Source organism: Salarias fasciatus, chromosome 20 (genome assembly GCF_902148845.1).
Source record: "Salarias fasciatus chromosome 20, fSalaFa1.1, whole genome shotgun sequence".
Taxonomy (NCBI): domain Eukaryota; kingdom Metazoa; phylum Chordata; class Actinopteri; order Blenniiformes; family Blenniidae; genus Salarias; species Salarias fasciatus.
The window spans coordinates 15490378-15503115 of NC_043764.1; the positions used below are offsets into that span (position 1 = coordinate 15490378).

Consider the following 12738-nt stretch of genomic DNA (forward strand, 5'->3'; position numbering starts at 1 on the left):
ATGATAGGGCTGAGTTAGCCCCAGGAGTGTGCTCGGTGAGGACTTACTAACCTTGGAGCTACTGGAAAATAGCCTCATTCATCTGGCAGCAACCTCCAGCAAATCCAGACCCGCTGTGAATCATTAATGGCGACTCATCGGATTCGCGTGCCGTCAACACAACTCAGAATTTCATCGAAGCCGTTCTTCAGGATGCCGTCAGGCGTTTAGTGGAAGTACTCACACTCTTTAGTTGGCCTTGTTCGAAGGCTACCTGTCAGCCTGCAGTTCAGTCTGTCTCTAGGGAAACAAACTAACGTTTACTCGTATTTTATCTTACATGGTCATAATGCTGTTATATTGGCTCTATGCACATCACATATTTAAGGTCATGTGACTGCAATGCTTTGTGTGCTTTCAGCGATGCAAATCCGGTGTGTATAGGAAAATTTAGATTGACAAGTGAACCAACTGTTAAAACGATTGAGTGGATGCAGGCGAGAAAGTGACGCGTAAGTGGAGAGAGGAAGGGAAGAACAAGTGATTTGGATGGATGGATTTGGCTTTCCTTTCTCCTCTCAGTGGAAAACAGTGAGGAGATGTCCAAGGCTGCTTGATCTCAGATTAGATGACTGTGCTCTCTCAGTAGGCTCTTTGGCATAGCTTGGCGCTCATGCTTGCAAACCCACACGACACACAAAAAAGATATATATTTGCACACTACCTCCCTTCAGTTTTAAACATATTGTCAAACTATGAAGAAACTATAATTAAAGCATTTTTTTTTCTTTTTTTAGGGCACACATTGGCATGTTTTGCTTATCTTCTTTGGAACAGTTATAACATAGTGGGATTTAACCATTTAATTATTTCAGAGACTCATTTAATAAGCTGTAGCCCTCATAGCTTACACTAGTTTATTTTTAGTTTCAGATTATCCCGCAGCAGCTAACTTACAGTGAACTGTCTTTCATCTGTACAGTGGTTTAATCACAGGGGACTTGCTGCTCTACCAAACCAGGTTTTAAGCACCAGGTCCAGTGATCATTTGAATGCTCATTTCAGAAAGCCTGGTGATCAGTATGTGTGGTTCTGGCAAGCTTTGCTGTGACAGATGGACAGCGGTCCCGATATTGTCCATGGGGGCCTGAACCGCTGACTTTTAGCGGCGGGGTTCACGAGGGAGGAGGATTGGATCGCCCCAGGAGGGAGTCAGAGCAAAACAGAAGAGGCTAGTCTCACGCTAAGACACATAATGAAGCAGGTGGAGGTGCCTGTCTCTGTGGTCCACCAGGGTGGGAGTGGTGGGGACTGAGAAAGAGACGAGTGATGGAAGGTAAGAGTCATTTAAGATTGCTTCACCACGATGTTAACAACACATAAGGAACAAAAACATGCTTGAACACTCTTTTTTTCTTTTTTACACATTTTGGCTTCAGTTTAAATATCTTAATAATTTAGAAGGTTACAGTCGTAACCAAAGGTGATTTACTCAACTGTAATCAGCAGATAATAAGAAGCACTTGCATATTTGAAAAGTACTAATTTGAGAAACGTCTAGGGGTGATGGTGGTTGAGGGGTCAGATCCGGATACAAATGTGTGTGTTATGGCACGAGGCAGTTCACCAGTTCATCACAGGGTTAACACAGAGAGAGGAGGTCAGACACACGGTGAGAGAGAGCAAAAACATCAAATGATGTGAACTGTGCCTGAAACAACCCAGTGAAAGTGATGCATGATGGATTTTACTGAGTTAACATGCCTCACTCACACCAGTGATGACAGATTCACACACCAACGGGAGTGTCCAGCGCCCAAGACTTCAACACATGAAGAAATAGAGGAACTGGACCATAAACCTTAGGATTGGAAGACAGCCTGCTCGACCGACACCACAGCTTTATGTAAGTAAGAGTCCAGTACAGGATTAATATACACTCATAAAAAAAGATTGATTCACAAATTGTATTGTGCTTATCATGTCAGGATTCAACAAACAGCTCGACTGAGAGGTTGGTTGATCAGTTTCTCTTCGGAGAGGCTTCGTCATCGTTTCTCCTTTTATTTAGGGATTTTGAGTAAATAAGTTATGTTGACACTGCATCAGATCCTTGTTGTTTAGTGTTTGCTTCAGTTCTGCCTGGAGCAGAGACGGAAAGGTAGTGTACGTCACGACCTTTTCCTTCATCGCACAATGCTTTCTTTCATCTCCAGTAACTGTTTACCCATGCTCCTGAAGTTAACTCTGAAAGATCTTTGTCTAATAGAAATATAAAACCCTTTGAAATCCCCGGGAGCCAAAAACGTAAATGAGGAGAGGAGTGAGGGAGAAAGTGAGAATGAGGGAGTGAGGATGAAGGTGGGAGTGAGGATGAAGGGGTGAGGGGGAAGCCTTGTGACGCACACGCTGTCAAACTCTAATGCTGGGCTGGCGATGAGGGGTAATCTGTCAGTGTGAACAGATTGTGCGATAGGGTAAATAGGGCTTGTTGTGGTGGCTGGCTGGTCGTCTGCGTCTTTCTTCCTCCCTTTCATATTCACGGCCTGTGCAGTGATGAATATGATGAATTATCCAGAATCTGTCGCCCGTGGTTGTGGGTCGCAGTGTAGCAGCTGGACGGAGCTATCTCTCCCTTTCACTGGCTTTGTCTTGTGCACACTCGTGTTATCTCTCTATCTCTCTCGCTCACACACACACACACACACACACACACACACACACACACACACACACACATACACACACACACACGGACTGACAAATTAACCCTACAGCCAGAAGGCTCTGGTAGAGTGCTTTTGACACATTTGGGATTTCTATCTGTTTCATTTGTCCAATTGGTATTCAGGGCTTTTGGGTACGCGCGTCCGTGCCTGTTTGTGAGCGTGCCCATGCACTATTTCCCTCACTTAATGGCCCCTACTCTGAGATTCAAGCCAGACAGCCCCTCTGCCTCTTGTTTTGCGTTTCATCAGTTGAAGATGTTTTGTGCGACTGAGGAGCGTGAATGAACATTAAGCTCATTTATGTGGCTCTGCATGTCCCCTCTCCCCACTTCAGAGAGTGCCCACAAGGAACAAGACGCGTGAAGAACAACTACCATGTGGACCGGAGTACTTCAAGCAGGATGTCATATTTTTTTGGCTTTCGGCTTCCTTTGTACTATTCTGTCATTTGTATTGGGTCATTTTTGTAAGGACGTTGCATCTCTTCCTTTCTTTCATTATGTTGTTCTCAAAGTGTTTCGGTCCTGCAGAGAGAAGTCATTACTGTTCATCAAAGGCAGACAGGAAATGTGGTTTCAGATATGCAGCGTCGTTGCATACATTACTATTTTCTTAACTCGGTGTTTTCGGTGGGTGAGAGGTACATTATGTGATCTCCAGATGTATGTTTTCATCAGCTGTAAAGACCATTTTCCTGTCTTAAAATAGTGCAGGTGTTGTGAGCACATAGTTTTGCTTCATTTTTTCTGTCTAGAATCATCATTAACTTGTTTTCTTTTCCCCTTCAGATCAACTTTTTTAGTGCTTTACAAAATCCAGGAAACATTTCTTGGTACTGAGGTCCATCTCCATCTGTCTTCTATCCACCGTGTGAAAACATGGCGTGGATTACACACAGCAGCCATCACTTGAACGGTTCAGTTAAGCAGATTCTTCAAAGTGAAAGGCTTCATTTAACCACCCTGGGAGATCTGCCACGGGAGATTTGCCGCGCCTCGGACTTTAGTTGAAAAGGACTCAAAACAAAACACCTGGTATGAGACGAGGGACTTCAAGTTTGGGATGCCTCATTTGTGGTTAATTTGGTTGCTGAGATGCAGCACATTCCACTTTATTGCTTCCGTCCTCATCTGCAGACTCAATGCTTAAAGGTTCCATAAGAGAACGAGTGTTTTGTCCTGTAGGTGAATTTAATGAGCGAGATGATGCATGAGGTGTTATAAACAAGAGATGACCTGAAACAAAACAAGTCAAACAAATGATAGATCATGGTTCCCTGAATGTGTTCAGAATGCATTTGGTAACATCTAATTGGAGAGTTCATCATGTTTTATTTGACATTAAAAGAATTCGGGGAGGGATTTTATTAGTGACAAACCTGAACTACTGAATGTTTTGTAACACACTGAAATATGCGATTTATTGTCATCAGAGTAGAATTTATCTTCACAGTTGTCCCAAAAACAAAGATCTTTATTTTATTTAAGTGTTTTTTTTTTTTTTTGATGAAGAGTCTGACTGAGAAAACTTGAAAGACTGAAACATTTAAAGGGATTATTACTGCATACTCCATCACATTGATCTGTTTGATTTTTCCTCTTGGGTAGTCATTATCTTTTTTATAAACTTTTTTAATGTCTTTCTTTTATTTGTATTTTTTTGTGAATTTATTTCTTACTTTTCAGTTTTAGGAATATTTGAAGACTTTAGGACTTCAAAATGTGAATAAACATCTCATATGTATGAGAGATTGTTGAAATGTGTTAACTTGAACAATACAACATACAATTTAGCATCTTCGGCATAGAAATCCACAATGTTGCAAATTTTTCACATCATACTCTTGAGTAACTCATTCTACTACATCTATAAATGCTTATTTATGAATTCCCTGAATAAATATCAGTCCTTTAAGCTCCTTTTTCTTTCTTTTGTCTATCACATGCACTGAATGTGCTTCATAGAGGCAATAATTCTCGACCAGGAACACCATCTCAATGTTCACTATGACTTTTGATTAGGTTTCATACGATTAATATACTTCTACCCTTTTAATTTCAGTGAAAGCAGACTGATTACGTTCCTGGATGGTTCTTGTAGGTTTCACCTTTGCTTTGCCATGTGAAGTGTTTGACTCCTCATCTTTTGCTCTCAGGTTAAGCGAAGCACTTTTAGTTTACCTTTTAAATGTATTGATTTATTTCCTGTTTCTGTGCCTTGAATTGTCTTGTTAGCACTGCAACAATCTGATGAAGATTGATTAATGGATTGGTTGCTTGCTTGGTCAGTCAGCCGGTCGGCCGGTTGGTCGGTTGGTCAGTTTGTTCACTGTCACACTTGTACATGCGCTCGCTGCACATCGTCCCACACTGTCACTCTCTGTGCGTCACCTTCTTTTCACATTGCCATCTGATCCAGTTTGTGCTTGTTTTACTCTTTTGATTTGCATCAATTCCATATTCTCTCTCTGGCCTGTTTGTTAATCAGTGTCGTCATTCTCGTACAACTAAAGTGAACTTAAATGCTCGGCTTTGCCATTTCTTTACTACGACCGCCTGAGTGGAGTTTATGAATTAATCATCACACTCTCTCATGTATAGTAACCCACAGGTCAAACAACAAAACATAATTAGAAATAAAAAAAAGCATCAATATTGTTTATTACCCATGGCTGGACAGTGATGAATGACTCTTGGGGAGTATGAGTTGGTTGAAGTGTGTTTTTTTTGGCTGATTTATTTTGCAGCTCTGAGCAGATTGCCTGTTTAATTGTGATTCAAGTCGAAGTCACAACTCAGCACTTTTACCAAGGGGGGAACCGGTCCTGCTTGGGTGGAAGTGTGTCATGTGAGGACCGTTTTCATGGAGAATTGGGAATAGACATCTCCCGTCATCCCAGGGCAATTTGTCACAGTGTCTCAGCTTCTAACGTGAGTGTAGTTAAACAGGAGCGCTTGATGGTGGCAACATTTTTTAAAAAAATATTCCAGTCGATCAATAAAAGTTGCTGCTTTATTTAATAGCCTTGGCCCTGGAGGCTGCTTGGCCCTGTTCAGGTTACTTTACTCTTTCCTGTGTAAACATAAATTAGCTGTAATTGAACAAACAGTTGCTTTCGCAGGACTGAATGTTAATTTGTGCTATATGTCAGCCAGACTTCACAATCAGCTCGCTTTCTGTCCTGATCTCTGCCACTTCTTTTAATGTGCAAACTGATTTGCATCTTTCTCTTAATTAAATGCTAATTTTTGACTTTCTGGCACCTTTCTATGGTGGTTTTATTACAACTCACTGGCCTTCAGCCTCTTGTTTGTGTTCGCTCCATGTCTTTATAGGTCTTCCTGATATACCAGTTGCTGCTCCACTCTCTCTCACTCTCAGCTTTTGTTTTACTTTTAAAATATTTAGTATTTTCTCTTTTCTTGTGCATCGATAACAAACGTCCCACTTGACACATGTTGTACAAAACCGGAACTTTTTTTTTTTTTTTTTTTTTTTTTTTTTTTTTTAGAGCTATTCCGTGCTTCTTCTTCTCTACTAGCATCAATCCCATGTAAAACCTGTAGAAATTCGAGTTTTTATGTTGGCTCTTCCTTTGTGCTGCTGTGGCCACTTGCCTACTTACCAAGCTGGAATCGATTATTTTTTGGACCATTTTTCAAGGTAAAACTTGCCACTTTGATTGTTGAAAACTACTGAATCTCTCAAGTTCCAGTGGCCCGAGAGAAGTCCCACAGCAGTGTCGGGCTGCTTTTATTCTCTGAAAATATTTCTTGTACCCCAGTTGTGTTTTGATGACTTCTTGTTACGTGTCTGTTCCTTTCTGCTTGTATCTCACCCACTGTTGTCAGACTTACACAGGGGTCGGCCGTACCCAGGTGTGTGTGTGTGTGTAATTATCAGTGCAGAGAGCTTGTCTTCATTCATTTTTAATGAGCAATGAGGCTGCGTTGCCTCCATTAATAGAGAATTAGGCCGTCCATCAGCCACCACGGCACATAAAAGCCTTGTTTGCCACATTTGGGTTGTAGTCTACACTGCGAGAGGCGGTTAATGATGCGGCGTGGCTCCATGTCTGTGCTGCCAGTAACTCAGAGAGGTGGAGACGGACAGAAGGAAGTGAGGAGGGAGAGGGGAGGGGAGGGGAGAAAGGAAAGAGCGAGGATGGGAGGGACGGCACAAGGGAGCCCTTCAGCACTCACAACACTGTCAGTGTGAGGCAATGAGGCTTAACTACAAGTGCTGCGGTTTCAATGGGATTCATTAGCATGAGACTACAGTGTAGAACTTGATAGTGTTATAGTAAGTGTGTGTGCATGTGTGTGTGTGTGCGTGCGTGCTATTACATGACATGTTTTCTTCTTTCAGATTCATGTATCATTATGAAGTATTTATTCCTGCTTTTATCGAGTTTGATCAAGTAAAAGTTTCACAAAGGGGAAAAGCAAAATTACAAAGACGCTGTTAAATGCAGACAGGAGTGGCGATCACGCAACGATAATCACCTGATCCGGTGAGATTCTGTTACCAGAGTTACATGGTCATTTTAACTTTTTCATTTTCCTGGTAAGAAAACAATCTGAATATGTGACTCATTCACTTTATAAACCAAAACAACTGAAAACCTGTTCATCAAATGTGAGAAGCGAAAATGTATTTCCACTTATTTATAATATTTCATCAGTATTCAAGTAAGAAAGATTTACAAAACTACTGCATTTCCTTATCGAGTATTGTTAAAAAAGAAAAAACTTGTTTGCACTAAACCATGAGTTTGGTTTTTACTTCAGTTTGCTTTGATTTGCAATCTTCTTCTGAACTCTTCAACAATTTCAAGACTGTTTGCTGGATTTTTCTCAGTGTTGTTGAGGATATTCTCCAGCCCCATGCACCCATGTGGGTAAAGTTGATTGATGGATGGATGAATTAATTCATAGCTTTCTTATTTGAAAAAAAGGGGGGAAAAAAAGAAAATTGCTGCATCGTAGTGATTCATTTTTCATGCACTGAACAGAATCTGCCTTTCAAAACACAGATGGAGGCCGTAAGTCTCTTTATTTATTGCTTGTGTGTGTTTCTTTGCAGGTTTGTCTTCCACAGCTGTACTTTTCGAAGTGATTGTAAATATAGTATAATGTACATTATACAGGGTTTTGTGCTGCACTCTGCCGTTTTATACAGAATTGAGTCTGCTTCATCTCATTTCCAAGAACTACACCATATATTAACCTTGTTTTTTGTTTGTCTAATTGCTCGTGCCTTCAGTAAAAGGCCTTCACTGATGCGGCAGAGGCACTTCATGGTTATTTACATTTCCTCACTGATGCATACACTCACACATGAATTGCAGCAGCTGCCATGCAAGGTGACCAACCTCCACTGGGAGCAGTTTGCAGTCCTTCCCTTTCTCAAAGACACTTTCACTTTCAGACTGTGCAAAATTGGAGGAGTTGAACCTGCAATGGTGCAGTTGAGATGCTAAATGAAACAAAGGACTAAGAGGACTCATATGGACTCAGACAAATCAATTTAGGGCACATGAACTACACATAAATTTACATTACATGATTTGTGTGGTCGTCATGAGGAGTCCTGTGGGATTAACTGATGCTTCTCTTTCTATTTACATGACAAACAAAACACACACACACAGAGCACACCCCTACCAATAGGTGATATTACCTCTTGCTGCCTGTGTGTGTATGGGTGCGTGAGTGCGTGTGTGGTGCGTGCAACCAGGTACCTGGACTTTCTGGCTCTGTGCCCTGTCTCAGCTCCCTTGAGGAAAATATTTAGAGGAAGAAGCAATTTATTACCATATTATTGAATCATGTCCCTTCTTATGGTCAGTAATGAAAAATGAATAGTTTTCCTGTGAAGTTCCTGCAAGAGACAGGACCCCAGCTGCTTTCTAGCTATTACAAATACACACACACACACACACACACACACACATGCACGCACGCACACGCACGCACACGCCTGTTTTCTGAGAGATTGAACCATCTACTGCAGCTTGACCGTTATTCATTTATAAGAGAAAAGGAAATCACATCAGCCAAGTGATTAGTCAGGCTTGGTTCTTTGTGATGCTGATAATTTAACCTGCATTAACCCAGCCACTGGGCGTTCTTGATGATCCGTATTGTCAGCGTGATGAGGTTGACACCAGATCTTTTCCAGGCTGCATCCCTGTGTTGCGGCTGTCTGTGTTCGGTAAAAAGGAACCATTGAACCCTCACCTCAATTTTCAGGGAAATGACAATGACAAAGATGGTATGTTGCACCAGCAGGAGGGCGAAAAGCTGCGTAACACCTTGGTAATCTGTGATACTCCCCACAATGGAACAGCAGGCAGCGTGCCGGCCGCCCTGTTGCTACCTGATGTAATATATGCCACATCGGTCTTCCTGTCACAGATGAAAGCAGGATTTATCACAAGCTTACTGCTGTAACATGTTTCTGGAATTCATTATTTCTGTTGTCTACAAGAAAAGCTGTAATGCGTGTGAGTGTTTGACTGCGCTTTGCGACGTTCGGCCGTTGTGGAGATATCTCCGGAGAGTTATTATCCTCTGCTTTAGCCACACGCTTACCTGTGACTCCGCACTGTTTGAGACGTCCCCAGCGACCCGTGTGTTGTGTGTAGACCTCTGTTTGCATGTGTAGTTCATGAGCGTGTGTGTTCAGGGGGTCATGTATGTGTCCGGACTGAACACTGCTCCTCATGGGATCTCCATTCATGCGCTCCTTTCATACACACTAATTGCAGACATCTGAGACCGTGTGACTGCAGCCGCAACGTGCCGGAGCACCGAGATCAGACAATACCCGCAAACATACTCTCATTCCTACACTTATGCAGGCATTGCATAATACTTTGTCTTTTTAAGGATTACAAGAGATTTCGGTTCCACCACTTGGTCTGCTGGGAACGACGAGAGATTATGGTTGAGACCTTCATCCCAGTTATTAACACTATGTGACACTCACTTTCCTAAAACATGTTTAAAGAATTTGCAAATCCAACTCAGATTGCTGTTTTGGTTTACCTTTCCCCCCCTGTGTCTATCCTCCTGTGGCTTTCCTTTGAAAGAGGATTTTGGGCTTAAATGTGCACAAATGTTCTCAGAATGTATTTTTAGGCATGCCGCTGGAAGTCAATGAGCTGTCTTTTTTTTCTTTTTTTTTTTTTCCTGCCATGTTTATTATGCAAGTTGGCACAACAACACATGTCGTGCAGCCCCGTGTCTTTAGGCGGGAGCGCAGTGCTAGCGCACTCTGCTGTGGTCATAGACAGACAGATCAATAACAGCTCTGAACAGAGTTCCATATAGAAACAAATCATTAGCTCCAACGGCTCATAGCAACGGCGGCACGGAGCGAGACAGCGGCGCTCAACCTGAGCACTAATGTGCATGACATTATGCTTCAGGATATGAGTGCATTAATGTTTGGCAGAGCTGGTGGAGATTTTGAAGCTCTGTGGCGCAGAAAGGAGCGTGTCGTTTCATAATCTTAGGATGCTTTTCGGACGTGACTTTATTTTTGTGCGTGTGTGTGTGTGTGTGTGTGTGTAGGAGTGAGAACTATTGCTCACTTGTAACAATGTTCTCATTTACAGCCTTTTTTCTGTCTGGGTAAATTAACTGCATTACTCTGACCCAGAAAATCTCCCAGCCCAAAGATGCCACAGTTGCCAAGAAGCGTGTGTGTATGTGTGTGTGTGTTTGTGTGTGTTTCCTCTATGCTCCACTGACTTACATTAGAGTCCAGTCTTTCTGAGTACCTACATTAGCCGGCGCACAGAGGGATGTGGTCTGGCTCGTATAGTGGCACAGCGGCTACCTGGAGGCCACGAATCAGCACAGCAGCTGCTTGTTGCGGCCCGGCGCAGCTTTTTAGAGAGGTCCTCGCATTAGTTTGCTTTGCCTGAAATGTGTGTGGAACATGGAAAGAACGAGAGAAAGGCACAATGCTGTGTTGTCTGGCTGGGGCAGTTGATGTATTTTTAGGAAACACAGATACACCAGCACAGTTTAGCCTGTTTAAATATGAGCAATCGAGATTCATGTCTGCAGCGTATTAATAGAACAATGTCTGACAAGCTTGTTAAGAAATGTATTGTAATGCAGTGTGTAGTCCACCCACAGGTCACGAATCTTGTTGTTTTCTGACGAAACATTATGCCTGCCTCGGGCTCAGAGCTTATTTTTTTTTTAAAGCACACTGGATTGAAGGTTTAAAGATTTATTTCTTTTTTTTTTTAATGTTTGGTTCAGATCTCATCTACTTGCACGCTGCTGAGTTTGTGGACAGAGATAAGAACATGTGGTACCCCAGACACATAAAACGTGCTAAAAATAAACTCTGAATGCTTTCAGAAATAATGCAGCTTCACACATGGAAAAATATGCTTTGAAAAGATTACTAGATTTAAATTTTGATCATCACAACTGTTGACTGTGCTTTTAAAACTGAACGGTACACGCAGCACTACATCGAACCCAAGCAAACAGCTGCAGTATTTTTCATCTTTTTTTTTTTTTTTTTCCAGAACTGAGCCTGGAAATGTGTTTGTATTTCTTTTTTTCAGTATGCTAAGATTAACCTGACTGAAAGGAAAATGAAATCACAGCTCGTTTCATCTCAAAAGCTTTTCAATTTTACAGAAGTCAAGCTTTTCATTCATGGTTATCTTTGTGCCACAGATTACAAACACCAGTATGTACAATAGGTAAAACGATTTAGTGACATAAATGTAAAATATTTGGGATATATTTTTGTGCTTCTTTAACATTTTTTATATTCACAATGCCGTGCGATGCTAATCGTTCAGACAGAGCAGTGTGTTCCCTGTCATGTAATCTCAGACCGACTCAGTGTTAACTTTGTGTTATTAGACCTGTCACAGGACTCGATCCTCCGGCTCAATCTGCTGACATTCAGCAGGACGACTTGGGTTTTTATCAGATTCCTCTTTGATTAACTTTTAACATCTTGAATGCCTAAAACATCTGCTCAGGACTCTGTGTCTTGTGATACAGATGTTTGTGCTTTCTGTGTGAGTGACTTATTGATTCTTTAGGTGCAAATGTATTGACCTTAACTTGGTGAAGTATCGATCTCCTTCTAGGGAGCCACAATGAAATTAGTGTATTGGAAGTGTCCACACCGCAAGGTGAAGAGTGTCTTCTTTAGAGGTGTTGTTGAGCACACAGGCCCACTGTTCCACCTCTGAAGGGTTAATGTCTCCATCGAGCGTTCACTGGCTGCTCATCATCATGAAAGTACCTCCATTTAGCCTCCAGTGAAGAGGTAATGAAATGGAGTAATACACATTTGTCTTTCTTTGCGTGTAAACCTGAATACTGGTTCTGAGTTCATCAGGGGTGCATGCTGTGTTGGAGAACCTGGAGGCCGGAGCGGATGCACTTATGACTGGCTGTTAGCAGTACTTTGTTATTTAGCAGACATACAAATGAAATAATCAGGGTCAGAGGGGTCAAAGTTGTGACGTGGGGAGAAAAAAAAGTGTAATTTTCAGAGAATTAAAGCCATGAATAGGATTAGAAGAGGTGCAGTGATAAGAACTGCTTCCTCTCAGTGAGAAGACTCTTGGTCTGTTTTGTCCTTTGGTTAAGTTTCCTCTCACAACTCAAAGACGAAGCGTATAAAGAAAGAACACTCATTCATTCTACCATCTTTTCTCCCAATTTGTCCAGTTCAAGGTCTGCTCCCGACACTGAGCAAACAAAGGGAAACATAGTCTCACACACACTTAGAGTCCGCCTGTGAACGGTGTACTCTGCCTGTTGCCAGCTGGACTTGAATCCAGCTCCTCTGTAGAATTTAGGAGAGCAAAAAAAAAAAAAAAAAAACACACATGATCAGACCTCTCAAGAGGTTAAAACCTGTTTAAAACAACTAAACCAAATACACACACCTATCTACATGCATGCAGACATACTTGTTGCTCACCGCATAAATAATCTGACATATTGAGTCTAATTTTGCAAATTACACACAG

The 12738-nt window shown here is 41.8% G+C and overlaps 1 protein-coding gene across 2 annotated transcripts in view; it reads left to right on the top strand.

Annotated features, from left to right (window-relative positions):
- The window catches only part of LOC115407807 (potassium voltage-gated channel subfamily D member 3-like), a 98558-nt gene that overhangs the window by 27235 nt on the left and 58585 nt on the right, over nucleotides 1-12738 (top strand). The gene's annotated exons all lie outside the window — the stretch shown is intronic.